The 18,720-nt window shown below is 52.5% G+C and overlaps 1 pseudogene; it reads left to right on the top strand.

The window, feature by feature from the left end:
* Positions 1-277: 277 nt before the first annotated feature.
* LOC132244123 (E3 ubiquitin-protein ligase TRIM15-like) lies at positions 278-6,472 on the top strand (annotated as a pseudogene).
* The last annotated feature ends 12,248 nt before the right edge of the window (positions 6,473-18,720 follow it).

The raw sequence follows: 18,720 nt of genomic DNA on the forward strand, positions 1-18,720 counted from the left end.
GTGCAGACAGACCTTTGCCCAGAGGCTCCTGGGCCCAAACAGGCAGCTGGGCAATTTAGTAAAAGTGGTCAAGGGCCTGAGCGTGGGGTCAGCAGAGGGAGCCGGGGGCAAGATGGTGTGCGAGCAGCACGGGGAGGCTCTGAAGCTCTTCTGCGAGACAGACCAGGTCCTGATGTGCCTGATCTGCCGGGAGTCCCGGGCGCACCGAGCTCACCCCGCGGCTCCAATCCAGGAGGCTGCGCAGTAGTGCAAGGTACGAGCGCGCGGGCCCGGTCCGGCTGTGCAGCTGGGCGGGACGTACACCTCCCTGCGGCGCTGGGGCTTTCTGCCCCGTGGCCATGCCACAACGGCGTGGCTGCACACGGAGGTTGGTTTGTGGTAGCCTCTGTGCAAGCCATCCTGCTGGGGGGAGGCGAGAAGGACCCAAATGCCCTTTGTTACGTTCCTGACTCAGCAAAGACAACGGAGACGTGCTCTTCTCCACCCCGAAACCCCGGCTGTTTGATTCGGGGACAAACACCACGCTGCCTGGGAAATGACAGTAACTCTGGCACAACAGAGCAGGGAGGGCTGGTCTCCAGCTCCATCCCATAATAATGACTAGCACTTTAACCTTATAATGCCCCAATTACTACACCCTTGTCATCAAATCTTGCCTTGAAACCAGACGAACGCGGCTCCCCTGGCCCTGGACACGCAGAGCAGTGAACCTCCTCCAGTGTCACCGACCCACGGTTGTGTGCGGGGCTGTGTCTTGAAACAGGAGGTGTGCGGCACCGGTTTCCCTTCAGTTGTTACAACCCTCCCTGGGAGCTGCCTGGGGTCTCCTTGGGGACAGGGGGATTGTAGCATGTGGACAGACTCTGTTCCCCTCGGACAGAGCCCACGTGGCATGCTCTGGAGGGCAGGCCCTGCTCACGGGATCTGCCACGAGCAGCCGCTTCCCCCAGCTGATGCTCCCGGCGAGTTGCACAAATCTCAGTAATGTGCATTGCATTGGTGCCGGGGACTTCAGGGGCTAATGCTGGGTCCAGAGGGGACGTGGTGGCACTGCCCGAGTCCATGGAGCACGGCCAGGACCTCCTTTGTATCTGAGCACCTCTTTCCCTGTCTCTGTCCAGGCCTGGCTACCAAATGCTGTGCCGCGCTGGTCCTGGATTAAGGCTGCTCTTTCTGAGGCATCTCCCTGTAGTTGTAGCTGTAGCTGTAGCTGTAGCTGTACTGCTGGGCTGTGATACTTCAGGACTGGTGCCTCACTTATCAGTTTCTTCATTTCAGTGCCCAGAGACCAGACCTGTGTCTTGTCCGGCCCAGCTGCCTGAGACTGGCTGGCACTCTTCACTGTCAACCGCGGTGGATTCAAGGCCGTGTTATTTTCTGTTCAGTGCATGTCCCTGACAGTCTGCACTTCCCACTGCTTGCAGTGTTGCCTTGTGGCACCTCCCTAGGACCGGCTCCATTTTTCTATGTGCTCTTCCTGCTGGGCAGGAGCTGGCTCCGCAATCCATCTGGAAACCGGCTGCTTGCTGCTCCAGCTGTGTTCAGCTCACACTATTCGGTGCTGCGTCCAGGCAAGGGTGCGCTGTACTGGGAGCTGCTGGTCCAGCCTGAGCACATGGGCTTTCCTGGTATCACGTCACAGTGCACCCTCAAGCAGCCCTCTCAGTTATGGTGCAGGGAAGAGACTCCAGCTTCTCCCCTCCAAGGAGAAGTGACCCAAGGGGTTTTCCTTCCTGCAGGAACACATTCAGACTCAGCTGCAGCTGCTAAGGGGGGAGAGGGAGAGGCTTGAAGCACTGCGAGGGAGTGAAAGCCAGAAACACCAGGAATACCAGGTGAGTGCTTCCGAGGTCCGGCTGATGTCGGGGAGGAAGGAAGGGACGTGTCCTGCTCTGCATGTTTGGTGGGACAGTGACCGTGGCATTTCATGACCGTGCGTTGCAGGGTGTTGTGGCAGGTGCATGGAGCCAGGCCTTGCAAACAAAAAAATTGTGTCAGCTGATAGATATATATATAGCGGTGTTTCACTTTAATTGTTGAAAAATGTGGATTTGGGGTTTATATCACAGAAGTTTGGATTTTCAAACAGAGAAAACCAGGATTACTGATTATAAGAGGAAAGCTTTCCTTGCTGACAGCCATGGACTTCTCCCCTCCTTAAGGTCCTGGCTCTCAGGGAAACAGAAAAACCCTTTGCAAAATGAACAGAGTGAAGAGATCCCAGGCAGGGCCCCAGACCTGAGCTACCCCCAGCTCTGCTCCAGACGGTGGGAGGTCGGGGGTCCCAGCCATGTGGACAGTCAGGACCACGGGGCCTTACAAACCATGCCCTGACTCTCCCCAAAGCAGCTGCCCTCCCTGATGTGGTTTGTCTCTGTTCATGGCAGCAAAAGGCAGCAGCCGAGAGGCAGAAGATTGTGGCTGCGTTTGAGCGACTGCGCCGGTTTCTGGAGGAACAAGAGCGACTCGTGCTGGCCGAGCTGGGAGAGGTGGAGAGCGGGATTGAGAAGAGTCAGGGGGAGACTGTCACCCAACTCTCCGAGGAGATTTCCCATCTCACCAACCTGATCAGGGAACTGGAGGGGAAGTGCCAGCAGGCCGCCAGTGACCTCCTGCAGGTGAGGCACATGAAATGTTTCCAATCCCAGTGCAGGGGAGGGAAAGAGCTAAACCTTGGGTCTGCCAGGACCAGGTGCATAACTGAGGAGGGGCAACAAGGGCAACGGCCCCTGACAGGTACGGGGTGGCAGTGATGGGAGACGCAGAATATCAGCCCCAGCTGCTGCTGCCCTCTGCATGTCCACTGCCCAAGGTGCATGGCTGCCCTATTACACCTCTTGGGGATCACTAAATCAGGGCTTGTAAAAGGGCTGAACTTTCCCCAGATCCTCTGTGTGTGGCACTCGGAGCCTGAGGACAAAGTGCGTCCCCTCGGGCAGGAGGTCCCCAGTGTGAGGCATTGCACTGAGCTCACTCTTGCATCTTTGTCTCTCCCTTTAGGACATGAGGAGCACGCTGACCAGGTACGTGGCTCCACCTGACTCCCCATAGAGGGAAGGGTCCTGGAGACAATGCAATGGGCACATCTCTGCAGGGCATCACAGCACAGCAAGCACTGGGACTGTCCCTGAGGTGGGAAGCATGAATGTCCCCATCTTCTCCTCAGGGAAGTGACAGCTTTGGGCACTGGCGGCCTGAAGACTGTAAAGTGTAATCTGGGCTTTCCCTGTCTTGTCCCCGAGGAATAGTCCTGGCCACCAGAGCTTGAGCCAACTACCCGTGAAGTCTCTGCTCCTTTCTGATCCCAGAAAATGTCCTCGACATTTTGGAGCTGGAGAAAACATCCCTGCTGGGGATCAGTCCCTTCTGCGGGAGCTGCCACTGCCACTGTGGGCAACTGGTGCCTCCCGAGTTGAGTGGGTGGCGTTGTCTGTGGGACCAGAGCTGGCGAGCTCTCTCAGCACCACTGGCCCTGTCATGGGGGGCATGTTCCCCCCCGCTGTGCTCCTCCTGTGCATCGCCTGTGACTGCTACTGTCTGTCCTGCCCCTGCCCCTGCAGCTGAGGCACATGGCCAGAGTCAGTCTCTAGGACCCTCCATTCACCCAATGTTTCTACCATGTAGCTGAGCTGCAAAAAGAAAATCAAATAACACAGACTCGTTTTTCCCAGGTGCACGAAGGAGCAGTTCCAGCTGCCAGAGGGGATTTGCCCAGAGCTGGAAACGAGACTCAGCATCTTGTCTGGACAAACGTTAGCTCTACAGGAGACTCTGAAGAAGCTTCAAGGTACTGAGAAGGGGGCTACGAAAGGGAAGAGGGAGGTGTCCTTGTTGAGGAAGAAGAGACAAGCAGTTGGTTTGAATTTGGAGCCATCATCTTTTTTAATTGGGAGATAAACTAAATGCGCTGGACTGATATCAAAGGTAACAGGAGTGAAGACATGAGGCAATGGCTTCTCTCTGCCTTTGTGTGAATCACTGATGAACCAGGGCTCCTCTAGGCGCTCCTTTGCCCCGGCTGCAGAGCCGCAGGGCCCCTGCCGCTCCAGCGCTGCTCAGCATGGGCACCTGCAGCTGGGGTGGTGGGAGCTGCGGGGCCCTGCCCCACTCAGAGCAAGCCCCAGTGCCTCATGTCAGGCCACCAAATTAAGCATGAGACAGGCTGTCAGGTTTGGATCCTGCTGGCTTAACTCTAGGGGTAGAGTGGGGGGGAGGGGGCAGGACGGGCTGGGTACTGAGCTCCCCTGGATCCGTGGTGTTACATTTCTGCCCCTACTCCTCTGCCTGCACCTGCAGCTCCCTCCCGCCCTGTCCTGGGAGAGGAGGCCGCGCTGCAGGGGAGCAGGGAGATGTGGAGGCAGCTTCTGCAGCCACAGTCCCAGCAGCAGGGCAGGAGCTGCCCCGGGGTCTCTGCTCCGTCTCAGGGGCTCAGGACCAAGGCAGGTCTAAGTCAGGAGCATGAACCAGACACCACAAGTCTGATTTCTGTGCCCCTTTCCCCTGCAGAGACTCTGCCGTCCACCTTGGAGAAGGGCAAAAGGTTACCAGAGGGATCATACACAAAGGGTAAGCGCTGGGGAGCTGGTCCTGCCATTAACACAATGATCCAGCAGAGCCCACGGCCACCCCTGGACAAGAGGCAAACCCTCTCCCAGCCCAGCACCAAACCCCCCGCACTGGGACCTGGGGCGCTGGGCTGGGATTTTCCTGTCCTTGCCTATGGGTTGTCTCCTCCCTTTCCCCCAGGCCAGGGGCTCTCCCCCGTGCCAGGCTGAGGGGCTGTGGGGCCGTCGGTGCTCAGCCCCCGGGCCCAGGGCAGAGGCAGCTGCGGGGGCCCAGGACGGTCGGAGAAGGACGGGGCTGGTGGGGAGGGAGAAGAACGGCCCGTCTGCCCCGGGCTGAGCTCTGCCCTGACGCTGCCATTCTCTCTGCCAGCGACGGTGACTCTGGATCCAGACACAGCAAATCCCCACCTCGTCCTGTCTGCAGATCGGAGAACTATGAGATGTGCAAACAAACGGCAGCCTGTGCCTGACAATCCTGAGAGATTTGATGTGATCCCGTCTGTGCTGGGCCGGGAGGGATTCACCTCCGGGAGACACTGCTGGGAGGTGGAGGTGGAGGTGGGGCAGGAGGCCTGGGCCGTGGGGGTCGCCAGAGAGTCTGAGGAGGAAGGGAGGGATCAGATTTAGCCCCGAGGAGGGGATCTGGGTGGTGCATTGCTGTTGGGATCAGGTCTGGGCTCTCACGGCCCCTGCTCCCACCCCCCTGTCCCTGCGCCGGGCGCCCAGGAGGGTGCGGGTCTGTCTGGACTGTGCGGGGGGGCAGGTGTCGTTTCTCGATGCTGACACCGAGGCCCCGATCTTCACCTTCCCGCCGGCCTCCTTCGCTGGGGACAGAATCCGGCCCTGGTTCTCGCTCTGGGTTTGGGCGAAGGGGCCTGGGCCGGAGCTGAGACTGTGCCATTGAGTGATGGGGAACAGCCGGGGAACGGACCCCCCACGCGGGGAAACGGGCCGCTCTGGCTTCCTACTCTCTGTGACCCCGGAGGAGTCCCGTCTACCCGCCCCGTCCCCTCCTCTCTGCCCCGGGAGCTGCCCAAGTGAAAGATGCCGTCTGCGCCGACAAGCCCATCCTGTTGCACCGACCGATCAGTCCCGGCACTCGGTGGCCCTGGGGGAGTCGAGCGCGGCCACCAGCACGGACCCTTGAGGACACCGCCCCAGCGATGACTCTGAAACCCGTGCTAAGCTTGGGCCTGCTCAGAAAAGTGAAAATACAGAATACGGATGCTAACTGCATGTTGCAAGAGGATGCGAGGTCATGGCGAGGCCATCCGAGAAGGGATAATGAAGTATCTCCTCGGCTCATCTTGCTCTATTTAGGATGATTTCAGGAAGACTCCTAGCTGTCTGGTGTAACCATATGAAATGTCTATCCTTGATTAATTAGTATGGTAAATATTTCTTTTGCAATTAGCTCGTGTTTATGTGCAGGAAGAGACATTCGCCATATGTGATAGATGTCTCCTCCTGATTCAGTGTCTTTTTCCTGGCTGTTAATCGGTTTCTTGATATGTTTCAAACCGGATCACCTCTTGTTACTGAAGAAGGTAACTCATTCGAATTAGAAACTTCTGATAACCAGTGATGAGCAGATTTTTCCTGTCAGTTATTGCTTGGGACTCTCTTGATTTGCACAACTAAAAGATTGCTTTGAAGATGCTAAACTAAGGGGACAAAAAGGCAGTAAAACAGCAAACAGCGCGCGCTTCAGGAGTTAGAAATCTCTCTGACACCAGTTGCTGATGCGCCCCACTTACTCGACAAGTTGAAGACAAACAGACTGCCGCTTCATCGCCTGTTTGGTGAGAAATCATCACCTTATGGCTAATTACTGGACTTTGCTTTGGTTTGGACTCAGTTGACTTGATTTTAAATACTTGTAGTAAATAAAGGCTTTCTGTCACTCATCGAATGAGGTGTCGTGTCAATCCCTGGGCTAGTCCGCAATCCTAGGTTTTTATTTGCTAACACCAGTGCTGGGGCTCAGGGCCAAGTGCTGCTGGGGGCCCTTTGCCTCTAGGACCCTGGAGGAGTCCCCTCAACCCGCCCCCGTCCCCTCCTCTCTGCCCCGGGGAGCTGCCCAGGTGCAAGGTGCCGTCTGCACCGACAAGCCCGTCCCATTGCAGCAGGCGGCACCAGGCCGGTCTGTCCCGGCACTCGGTGGCCCTGGAGGAGTCGAGCACGGCCACCAGAACAGACCCTTGGGGATGCCGCCAGCTTTGGGGCCACCACCCCTTGCAGTGCCAGCAGCCCAGGGTTGGGGCTAAGGGCCAAGTGCCTCTGGGTGCCCTTTGCCCAGAGCCCTGTTGGGGCTGGGGCTGGGACCGGGGGTGGAGGTGGGGGGCCGCCTGGGCTGGAGCCTGAGCCCGGCCTGGCACTGCTGGGCTGGTTTGTGCTTGAGCTGGTTTTTCCTGTGCAGCAAAGGCCTCACAGGGGCATCTCCAGCTGCTTTACGCCATTTCCGGCTCTCCCATCCAGAGGGGCCTTTCAGGAGCGGTGTGGCAGAGGCAGTCGGCCAGTGAGACACAAAAGGAAGGACAACTCCACCGTTCCCCCTTGCAGGCCAGACTCTGTCCCCTGGGTGGGTCACTGCTGAGCTGGGATGTTCAAAGCAGGACCTGGTTCACAAACAAGGCTGAGATTGGGGGAGTTCATGAGTTAACCCATTCATGGCATCTCAAATGGGTCTAGTCTCTGGCTCACCCAACACAGGATTGAGCCCATGGTTCCTGGTAATTGGGCATCTAATTTTAATCCTGCTCCAACATGCAGCCATTAACACATCAATGTTGCTTATCCTTGTCGTCCAACTAAGAGATAATAAAGTATTAGAGAGGAGGAGGAAATGCCCCTGTGCATTGCTAGGGGTTAAGGAAGGAATAGGATCCCCCTGAGACACCTCAACACCATGGCAATGCCTGGTGGTGCATTGGGTGCAGGACCTGGCCCAGCGTCCCTGCCCAACTACGCTTCAACAAGGTGACACATGTCCTCGTTGCCATCTCATTGCCGTGACGATAGTGCTGGGGCAGAGATAAAAGCAGAGCAGAGTTTTCCTGCTCTCTCTGTGGTCGACAGAGATGAGAAGAGTCAAGTTAGTGGGTTGTCGCATTTCATTGTAGTCATAGTTGTCTTTTGTTCCTTTTGTTCCATTATCTGTATTGTTAGTCATTAGTGTCTGTAGACGGTAGTATTAGCAGTACTAGGAATTCATTTTAGTATTTTTTCAAAGTAGTCTAGTTATTAGGTAGTTAGCACTCTTAGTTATTAGCATTATTAGGACATAGTTGTCCATCATGTTAGTAATAACCCCCTTAGTTCCTAAGTATCCTGGCCACAGGGGCACGGAGGAAAGGAGCCGTTCACAGACTGTGCAGCTACGCGACTTGCTGGGAGTTTTCTCACCTCTGCTCCTCCTAGTTGCCAAGTCTTGCAACCTGGATCTCTCTCTCTCCGTTGCTGGAGTGTTTTCCTAACGCAGGACAAGGCCTCCAGTTCCCCACAACCTCCTCCCTGGGCCGTCCTGGCACCTGGGCACTGAATGAGCAGAGCTTTCCCTCGGGGAAGCAGGACATGGGTACTTCAGTGCCAGGCCCTGGGGCAGCGCTGAGCTCGATGAGCCCCTAGTTGTTTCTAGCCTCGGGGAGAGGCCAGGCCCCAAGTTGGTTTCTGCTAAGTATCTGCTGCTTTTTTTCAGTTGCCCCCAGTTGAAGGAAAGCAAGGGAGTGAGAATCCCCAGACACCACCCAACACCTCCAAGAGCAGGATGAGAGCTCGCATGTTCTGGGACCCCGCGGAGAAGGAGATGCTTCAGTGCCAGGTTTGAGGACCCTTCGAATACCTAACTAAAATACATATCCCTAATACAGTAGCTGAATGTCAGGTAAGTGAAATTCCCTTCTACATCCAGACGGTAGAAGAGCTCGGCAGGAGCATCCTTCGGTGCCAGTGAGATCCACGATGACTGCCTGTCCTCTCCCCAGCGTGCCTCTCCCAGGACAAAGGAGGAGCCAGTCCGCCCTCCCGCAGGTGTTTCTGCAAGTCAGGCCCCGTGGCCCAGGGGACTTAAATCACGCAACTGGAGTAAATAAGTGGAGGGGGCCGGGCTGAGGCAATCTTAGGCCAGGACACGGAGAAAGAGAGCAGAGGATTTCTTCATACCCTACATCCACATCTTTCCATGATTAAAATGAAACACCACTAAGATACAGATATAGATACAGATATAATATGGTGCTTCATTAAAAAAAATCATATAATAATGTGGATTTCGGATTACTTTTTTAATTAAAAAATTGGGGATTTTTTAAAATCAGAAAACCAAGATCCCTGATGGCCAATAAATAGCTATAAATGCATGGGGGTGCCGACAACGCTGGCTAAGCAGGTGGGTTTGCCAGGAAGGGGAAATGGAGAAAATGGACAGAGCAGCTGGGACAAAGTGAACAGCACATGTGAGGTGCGCATGTCCATAGATAGACACAGCGGCCCCGTGACCTCTGGGGATTCGTGCCCAGGCCCAAGGGAGGAGACTGAAGCTGCCCCACCCCGTACCCACAGCCTGGGCATGGGATTGAGGTGGGTCTTGTGGGGGCAGCGTGTGTAGCCTGCGTGTGCGGCGGGGAGTGGAGCAGCCCCGGGGCTTGTGCGGGCTGTGGTTTGGTGTGATGGGAGGAGCCTTGGGCAGCGTCGGGACTGGGACAGCGCTTCGCTCCCTCCGGTAGACACATGCTGAGAGGTAGATGGAGATGAGCCCTGCCTCCCCTCTGCCCGTGTGTGCGCCAGTGCTGCCCACTCGCGGGATCTCTGGCGCTGCTCTGGGGTCTGCGCTTCAGGACTGTGAAACCCATAGCTCTTCCATAGACACGAGGAGGAATTACAGGTTTCGCATCCTTGAAGTATGGACTGACAGAGCAGCACCAGAGATCCCCAGAGAAAGAGAGAGAGCGCGTGTGCACGTTTGTGCCCATGTTGGTTCACCGCTCCATCCAGGAGCAGCACAGACCATCCGCACACGCATCCTCAGCCTGACCAAGGGAGTTTTTGCCTGAAAGTTTGCAAAGAACAATTTTCCCACCTATTTCTTCTGTGCAGTAAAAGAGATCACATTCATGCCAAAAACCGTGTCTGCCCTGTCCTCGCACCAGGACACGAGCTCACACCCGCCGCTGGAAAAGTCAGCGGCAGAAATTCCCTGGCAAGAGCCAGTTTTTCTTCAATTACAGCCGAAATACAGGTTTAAAATTTCATCAGAAAACACCCAATTACATTTTACTACTTCACCTGATTTCTAATACCATTGAAAACAAAAAGCCACTTACGCACACAACCCTCCCTTAGATAACATGAATTAAAAATATGTGGGGCTGTATTTGAAGTCTCATGGGAAATATTACCGCTCTTCAGGTTCATTAAAAAAAAGAACACAGCGATCAAGTTTATAAATGCCTTAATAAGCCACACTTGCTGTTGTATAGTACATAATGACATCGGTGCTGGTCATGGTGCCATGAGGAACATACTCCTTCAGGTGCTGAATTAGTGTGCGCTGAAAATAAGAGTGAAGGAAGAAATGTATATAAATGCAAAGCAAAAGACATGATGGCAAAATATGCTTTCTTAATCAAATGCGGCACACACACGCACAACAGAGTGTATTTCATGATTGCAAACATACTGAATCCTGCCCCTTTGCAAAATGCAGCACACCAAAGCAGGCAATACCTGTCCCCATCAGTACACCAGTTTGGGCAGTGTAACCCATCCCCTTGCATATCCCTTCTCATCCTCCCTCACGAGACCTCAGTAATGCCTGTGCCTGACCTGAAACAAAGGCACCGGTGGCTTCCTTCAAGAACGTAGTCGCCTTTCCATCCTCAGCCCTTAGGGCTGTGCGTTCCCTTGCAGAGCTCGTTCGGGCTTGTCTCCGCGGCTCTGCCAGCAACTTTCCCCAAGTATATAAGCCGTAGTGAGCATTTCAGATGTCACAGTATATGAGACCCAAGGCTGTTCTGAACCTAGTCATCACAAACAGCGAATTAACATTTTTGACTAGGTAACCTTGATGATTCAAACCGTTTCATACTTTAACGCTTTGGGGATTGCAGACATAACTACCTGCACATCCTCCAAAGCATTCAAGTTACACACAACATGAACAGTAAATGAGAGTACACCGAACACTACTACTGCTCGCTCTTGCCTCTTGCAGGAAAGGTAACTAGCAGCAGGACATTGGCCAACCTTGTCCCCTGTGGCAAGCTGCGGGGTAATGCCTCGTGGTTGTGTCAGGGTTACTGTGTAGTTTTACTAATAGGTTAGAGGAGGGATTGGCTCGGGATAATCATGCCTCTGGTGAGGGTTGGGACTAGACGGCCTCTGAAGGTCCTTTTCCAGTCCTCCTTTATATGACTCTATGATAAAGTATCTTTTTTTTTAGCTCTTGATGAAGCTATTAGGGTCTTTACATACAAACGAGATGCATAGATTCATAGATGTTAGGGTTGGAAGGGACCTCAACAGATCATCGAGTCCGACCCACTGCATAGGCAGGAAAGAGTGCTGGGTCTAGGTGACCCCAGCTAGATGCTTATCTAACCTCCTCTTGAAGACCCCCAGGGTAGGGGAGAGCACCACCTCCCTTGGGAGCCCGTTCCAGACCTCGGCCACTCTAACTGTGAAGTTCTTTCTAATGTCCAGTCTATATATAATAGCTTGTGGCCATTATTTCTTGTAACCCCCGGGGGCACCTTGGTGAATAAAACCTCACCAATTCCCTTCTGTGCCCCCGTGATGAACTTATAGGCAGCCACAAGGTCGCCTCTCAACCTTCTCTTGCGGAGGCTGAAGAGGTCCAGGTGCCCCAGTCTCTCCTCATAGGGCTTGGACTGCAAGCCCTTAACCATATGAGTGGCCCTTCTCTGGACCCTCTCCAGGTTATCCGCATCCCTCTTGAATTGCAGCACCCAGAATTGCACGCAGTACTCCAACTGCGGTCTGACCAGCGCCTGATAGAGGGGCAGTATCACCTCCTTGGATCTGTTTGTCATGCATCTGCTGATGCACGATAAAGTGCCATTGGCTTTTCTGATGGCTTCGTCACAATGCCGACTCATGTTCATCTTGGAGTCCGCTAGGACTCCAAGATCCTTTTCCGCTTCCGTGCCACCCAGCAGGTCATTCCCTAGGCTGTAGGTGTGCTGGACATTTTTCCTCCCTAGGTGCAGCACCTTGCATTTCTCCTTGTTGAATTGCATTCTGTTGTTTTCTGCCCACTTGTCCAACCTGTCTAGATCTGCTTGTAGCTGTTCCCTGCCCTCTGGTGTGTCCACTTCTCCCCACAATTTTGTGTCATCCGCAAATTTGGACAGAGTACACTTCACTCCCTTGTCCAAGTCGCTGATGAAGACATTGAAGAGTATCGGTCCAAGGACCGAGCCCTGCGGGACCCCACTGCCCACACCCTTCCAGGTCGATACCGACCCATCCACTATAACTCTCTCAGTGTGACCCTCTAGCCAATTCGCCACCCACTGGACTGTGTAGTCATCCAAGTCACAGCCTCTTAACTTGTTCACCAGTATGGGGTGGGATACCGTATTGAAGGCCTTCCTGAAGTCTAAGTATACGACATCCACCCCTCCTCCTGTGTCCAGGCGTTTTGTAACCTGGTCATAAAAAGAGACTAGATTAGCCAGGCATGATCTACCTCCTACGAATCTATGATGGTTTCCCCTCAGCATAATTTTTCCTGCTGGGCTCTCGCAAATGTGAGCCTTGATAATTTTTTCAAAAACTTTGCCAAGGATGGAGGTGAGACTGACTGGCCTATAGTTGCCCGGGTCCTCCTTCCTCCCCTTCTTAAAAATGGGGACCACATTGGCCCTTTTCCAGTCCTCCAGGACCTGGCCCGTGCACCTTGAGTGTTCAAATATTCCCGCCAGTGGCTCTGCAATGACGTCGGCCAGTGCCTTCAGCACCCTCGGATGGAGCTCATCCGGGCCTGACGACTTAAAGGCATCCAGTTCTTCCAAGCAACTCTGCACCATCTCAGGGTCTACGCATGGTAGTCTGGCACCTTGCTGCTGCCTCTCTACAGTCCCAGTGAGAGACTTGTCATGCCCCTCACTTAGGAGCACTGAGGCAAAGAACTCGTTGAGGAGTTCAGCCTTGTCCCCCCTGTCCGTCACCAATTGTTTCTGCCCATTTAGTAGGGGTCCTATTCCTCCCTGGGCTTTCCTTGTGGAAAGGAAATACATGACAGGTAAAAACTGACAATAATATGGAAGAGGGACAGAAATGGCACATGCTTTGTGGGAAGAAAAATTACTGACATATATGAACAAACCTGCTTTTCCCTTAGCTTCCCTCAAGAGCCGTGGCTAGATTTTACTTGCCACTGCTGCCGTGCCCTGAGGTATCACAATGCTGCCATCTCGCTACACGCGGTGTTCATCAACCTGGAGCTTAAAAGCAGAATTCAAGTCCATATCATGCAAAAATAGTGTTCACAAGCTTACTGAGACTACTTGGAGTATGTAAGTGTAGTACGGGCTTTGCAAGAATTGAATCTCAAATGAGCATCTTATTTAGACACCTGCATCAGGACGACATCCCACTGGTTCAAACTCAGCTTTTTTTGCTCTTTTATTCTAGTTTATACTTGACTAATACAGAGCTTGGACACTGGAATGAAATGTTAAATGAGGAGTCCAGCCATTGACTATGAACTTGGAAAAAACTCAGTTTAAGTAGAAGTCTGGGGACAGAAGGCTTACTAGTTTATCTTTTGTATATTAGGAACTCATCTGACTCCCATTATCATTGCATCCATGTGCCTTACAGACTACGGTGGAGATATCTTCACAACTTGCCTGTAAGTTAGAGAAGGATCATTCCCACATACGGTCAGAGCGCTAAGGCACAGAGGGACAAAATGATGTGCCCAAGGTCACCAAGGCAGTCTGTGGCAGAGTATGGAACAAAGTATTCATGTGTGTTGTTTCAGTACAAGACACAAGAGGCATGCAGAGGAAATGTATGAACTAAACACAAGTTGCACCATAGGTTAATTTAAGTTATAAAGTTAAAATTAAAAAAGCAAACCATTTTCTATCAATGACTATACAGAGATCAATAGGAGCATCAAGCTGCATTAAAGGTCTACTACAATCAACAGTAATTCAATACACTTTTGCTGTCATTTCATCATCTCTTGTATTTTTAATTAGTCACCAAACTTCAACTAACCTTTGGCTGGGTTCTGGAAAAAAAATAACTTCCCGATAAACCATGACAAGGCGGTGAGTGGTTAAGGCGATGGGCTGCTAATCCCTTGTGTTCTGTATGCGTGGGTTCAAATCCCGTCCTTGTTGCTAGTGACCCCTATAAATTATGGCTGAAGCACTAATGACCTGATTCTCCCTCTGCTGACCTCAACTTGTGTCTTGCCATTGACCTCACCAGGAGCCAAGTTGTCACATGGTGGAAGCTGGGCAACTGTGCGCACCGTGAGACCCTGGCCATGTGCATGCTTCGGGGGCTCTGGGCTCCAGTCAAGTGGGGAAATGCTTGCAGCAGGCCAGTGCAGCTGCACCTGCCACTCACACACTAGACTAACCCACATAATAGTCATCCTCCCTCAAGAAGTACTCACTTCACAATAGGTTGTGGTGGAGCAGCTCATGGGAACACAAAGTGAGCACCGTGCTCCCCACACACCTTGTCATCCCATTCTCAGTCTGGCCTTTCCCCTGGCGCGGCTTAGACGGCCCCAGGACTTAGAGGGATCTTGGGGCTGGGGGGCACTTGGCAGCAAGCTGAGCAGCTGCCTGGACAGTCACCAGGAAGGAACAAAGCTCCACAATAATGGGATTTCTCTTCCCTGCACGCCGCAGGTCTCACCTCTCAGTGTTTTATCATGCACCCTTCTTCACCTCGCTGGCCTTTTTGCTCCAGCCTGACTCTCTAAACCCTGTGCAGCTTGGGAATTACTTTCATTTTCTGCTGCCCAGGTGGGATTCCCTTCCCAAGGCCATTCCCATGAAGAGCATGATACCCGTGGATGAGCCCCTGTTGGTGATGGACAGGAGGGGTTTCTGAGCAGGGTGGGACCAAAGGAGTCACCTCGGTGCAAGTCTTCCTGTCCTTCCCACCCAGGGGAGCAGAGAACAAGCACTTAGGGCCTTTATTATCCTCCACAGGTGTTAAAAGCCAGTAAATTATTGCAGCCTTTTCCCTGAGATGTTCAACACCACCCAGCCCTGTTGCTCAGAGTGAAGGAGATATATTAGAGAAAGATACTGCCACCTATTTCAGGGGAAAGGAGAGAGGGGACGACAGACTCACACAAAGTAGCAGTAGTTAAATCCAGCGCTGACAAGTTGAAATGACAGGAAAATTAGTTTAAAAGCAAACTCCTTCCATCTCTTTGGAGAACTACTCGCTGTGCCGCTACAACCAGGGAGATAAGAAGCATTGCCATGAAAGAAAGCAGTTCAGTGGCTTGCTCATTTAACTTCATGCATGTCAAGAGTGGGCTTCCCCTAAAGTAAGCACAATATAAGAGCTTACTGAAGTACAAGGGGACGATGTAAGCACGATACAAGAGCTTATTTGTGTCCCCACAAAGGACTCGACACACGCTCACTCCCTGGGTGCTCTACTATGGGTTCAGCTCTGTTGAACAGACAATCGGGTTTTCATTTCTTTAAACTAAAGCAATATAGCTCCCCAAACCATGTTGAAAATTAAATGGCCCAAACACTGTGTTGGCACAGGAGGGAACAAAAAGGTACACCTGACTAAACAGAGCAGGGGCTTCCTTTCAATCAAAATTGAACCTGATCCTGCCAACCACCCGCATTAACAGCTCCGGTAGAGGCCAGGGCACCAGTTCTGCGTCCACTCACACCTTCAGAGCAAGTCTCCCAATTTCATCCGACTTCCAGGTGTGTTGACGGGAACAGGAGCTGAACCCTTACAAATGATTGGCATAAGAAATGGATGAGCAAAACCTATGCTATGACCTACATACAGAAAACTAAATGAAAGATTCAAGTTCTGCACTTCGTTCAGGTTTAGTCAACTGAAAAGCTACCAGAAAAAAACAATTGAGCCATAAAACATGCTTTGTATGTTGAGAGCAACCTAACAAGATTATCCCACACAGTTAAGGGGACAACATCTCATGGTATATTGTGAAGTATGGACACACATCCTTCATGCCAGCACTCATGGGAGAGGGGACAACCCTGCTTAGTGCTAGGCACTGTCCAAGCAGGTGTCAGGACCCCGACAGGGACCCTAACACTGGAATAAACCTGCAGCACAAGTGTCCAGAGCCGAGATGACGTGGGGCAGAAGTCAAGGCGACAGACATTGGAAAAGTCTTGCCAGGCTTCTGGCTCCAGCCCGTCCCCATTTGAAACGGGGGAACAGCTGCTCAAAGACGCTGACTTCATGCAGTTACCGGGTGGGAGTTTTAGAAATATTAATCGTTCCCCTTGAGGAGGCGAACGCAATCACCACCACTTTTGTTAAACCGGGAAGTCCTGGGAGGGAAGAGGAGGGAGAAGCAAAGTATGAAACTTGCTTTTCGTTTCATTTGTGATTGACAAACAAAAGCCCTTTTCTGCTTGGTGGGCCTGTGTAATGTCATGCCCGGGTAATGGAAATAGCTGTCTTTTCTCTTCTCTCATCTATCAGCTTGTCCATGGACCAGTGCCAAACTGTGCCAGCTTAATGTAACCAGGTGCTTGATCATCATCTCTCCAATGGGCCATGCTTTGCTGTCAGGTGAGCCCACACAACCCCAGACAGCCTCAGGCTTCCTGGGTTTAAGCAAGAGTGGATTTTGGCCAAGTGAACATCTCTAGTCACCTGCCTGGCCAGTAGAAACACATATAACACGTTCCTCCCACAGCGAGTTCCCTTCTCCTTCGCTGCGTGGAGAGGATATGAGTCCAGAAGATGAGGAGGGACCCAGAGGTCAGCTCTATGCTGGGCTCCAAGCCTGCGCCCCAAACCCTGCAGGATCCCGCTGCGCGGGTACTTAGGTCTCAAGTGGACTGTGATCTTCAGGGTTCAGTAATGTTGCCAAATCCGGACTCCATTTCCTCTTGTTTTACCCTTGAGGTTTCTAACAAGCTCTGCGAGAGTTCATGTGCGATGTAGTGAAATACCTTTGAGCACGCTCTGTAGTTTCCCCAAGCGGTTATGCGCTTTGCCATTGTAAATGACTGCTTCAACTGAGAAGATCAGCTTGGGCTGCATTTGAGAGCACCTCTCCAGCCCGCCTGAGGAAGAAAGAGAAAAGAGACAAACAATTGCACCATGAATCGCTGCAGGGGGGATCCATTGGCTGCTAAGTCCAAAGCCTGGTCTCAAAGAAGCAATAAGGGAATAAGAGGGGCCACACACATGAATAACATTAAATCCCTGACTGAACCTGCTCTTCCTACCCAACCCCCAATGTTTTGATGAACAGAGGTTTGGTGAGGGCCAACCCTTTTCATGATCCCTGCACCTGACTCAGCCACTTCAATACTACAGGAATGGCCCAAGACCTTTCACCAACACTGCTACCTGCAGGGCTAGTTTTGCAAAAGGTCCGACAAGCATGGACCACATGCAAGTGCATCTGCACAGGTGAAGCACCTAACTTCCTTGATGCCAAGCAGAATGATGCACTTAACCTATTCAGGCACCATCGAAAACTTAGCTGGTGCTACTTTGTACTGCCATATCTCTGTAAACGCAGCCCCAGAGGCTCAGCCCATTTCAGCAGAATACTGCATTTGTTTGTCTAGTAAAACCGAAAGACATTTGGAAATCATTAGAAGACATGTCATTTACAAAGGCAGAAACTTCCCAGGAATTCAGAGAGATTCATTCTGCTAAGTCAAGGACACAGTTTCACCAGCTTTATTGGGATGAGCGGGAGCTGGAGCGACAGCGACGGAGAGGGCACTTGAACTGAGTATGTAACCCCACAAGCGGGGCAGGGGTGGAAAGGAAATGTGGCCTGGTCTGAGGGGCCAGGATGGACTGAGTTGGTTTGTGTGTTTTGCACGTGATGCGGATATTATAACGGGTTCGGGTGGCCAGCAGGCTTTGTACAGGTGCGCAGGTATGGTTTTTTGTAACGGGAAAGGATTTTTCTTTTATGGTGTTATTGGTAAGCAGTGTGATAAGGTGGCTGAGTGGTTAAGGTGATAGACTGCTACTCCATTGTGTTCTGCACTCATGGGTTCAAATCCCATCCTTGTTGTTAGTGACTTCTGTGGGGCGAGGTGGGCATGCTGGAGGGGAGGGACAGAATCCAGCTGGACCTGGACAGGTTACGGCAGTGGGCGGATGAGAGTAGGGTGGAAGTCAATGCTGACAAGTGCAAGGGGCTGTTTCTAGGGAGAAGGAACCAGCAGCATGCCTATGGGCTGGGGAATACCCCTCTTGTCAACACGGTGGCAGGGAGGGATCTTGGAGTCAGCGTTGACTCCAGGCTGGACCTGAGCTGCCAGTGTGAGGAAGCAGTGAATAAGGATAATCGCACCTTGTCGTGAAACTACAGATGCATCGCAAGCAGGTCCAAGGAGGTGATCCTCCCCCTCTATGCAGCGTTGGAGTACTGTGTCCAGTTCTGGGCACCACACTTCAAGAGGGATGTGACCAACATTGAGAGGGGCCAGTCGCACGGTCAGAAGGCAGCATGGCAGGCCCTACAAAGATAGACTAAAGGGCCTGAATCTATTCAGCCTCCACAAGAGAAGACTGAGAGGGGATCTGGTGGCCATCTATAAACTCACCGGGGGGACCAGTGGAAAATGGGTGAGGCTCTGTTCCCCCAGGCACCACCTGGGAAAACAAGGAGTAACGGCCACAGATTGAGAGCAGGTTCAGGCTTGATATGAGGAGGCATTACTTTACGGTCAGGGCTGCCAGGCTCTGGAAAGGGCTCCCAAGGGCGGTGGTGTTCTTCCCTACCTTGGGGGTCTTCATAGGATGTTGGATAGATAGCTGGCTCGGGTATTATGATCCCAGCACTCGGTCCTGCCCAGGGAAGGGGGTCGGACTCAATGATCTGTTTCAGGTCACTTCCGACCCTAGAAACTATGAAACTGTGTAGATATATATAACTTTAAATATATATGGACAT

This window comes from Alligator mississippiensis, chromosome 11, assembly GCF_030867095.1.
Source record: "Alligator mississippiensis isolate rAllMis1 chromosome 11, rAllMis1, whole genome shotgun sequence".
NCBI classification, from domain to species: domain Eukaryota; kingdom Metazoa; phylum Chordata; order Crocodylia; family Alligatoridae; genus Alligator; species Alligator mississippiensis.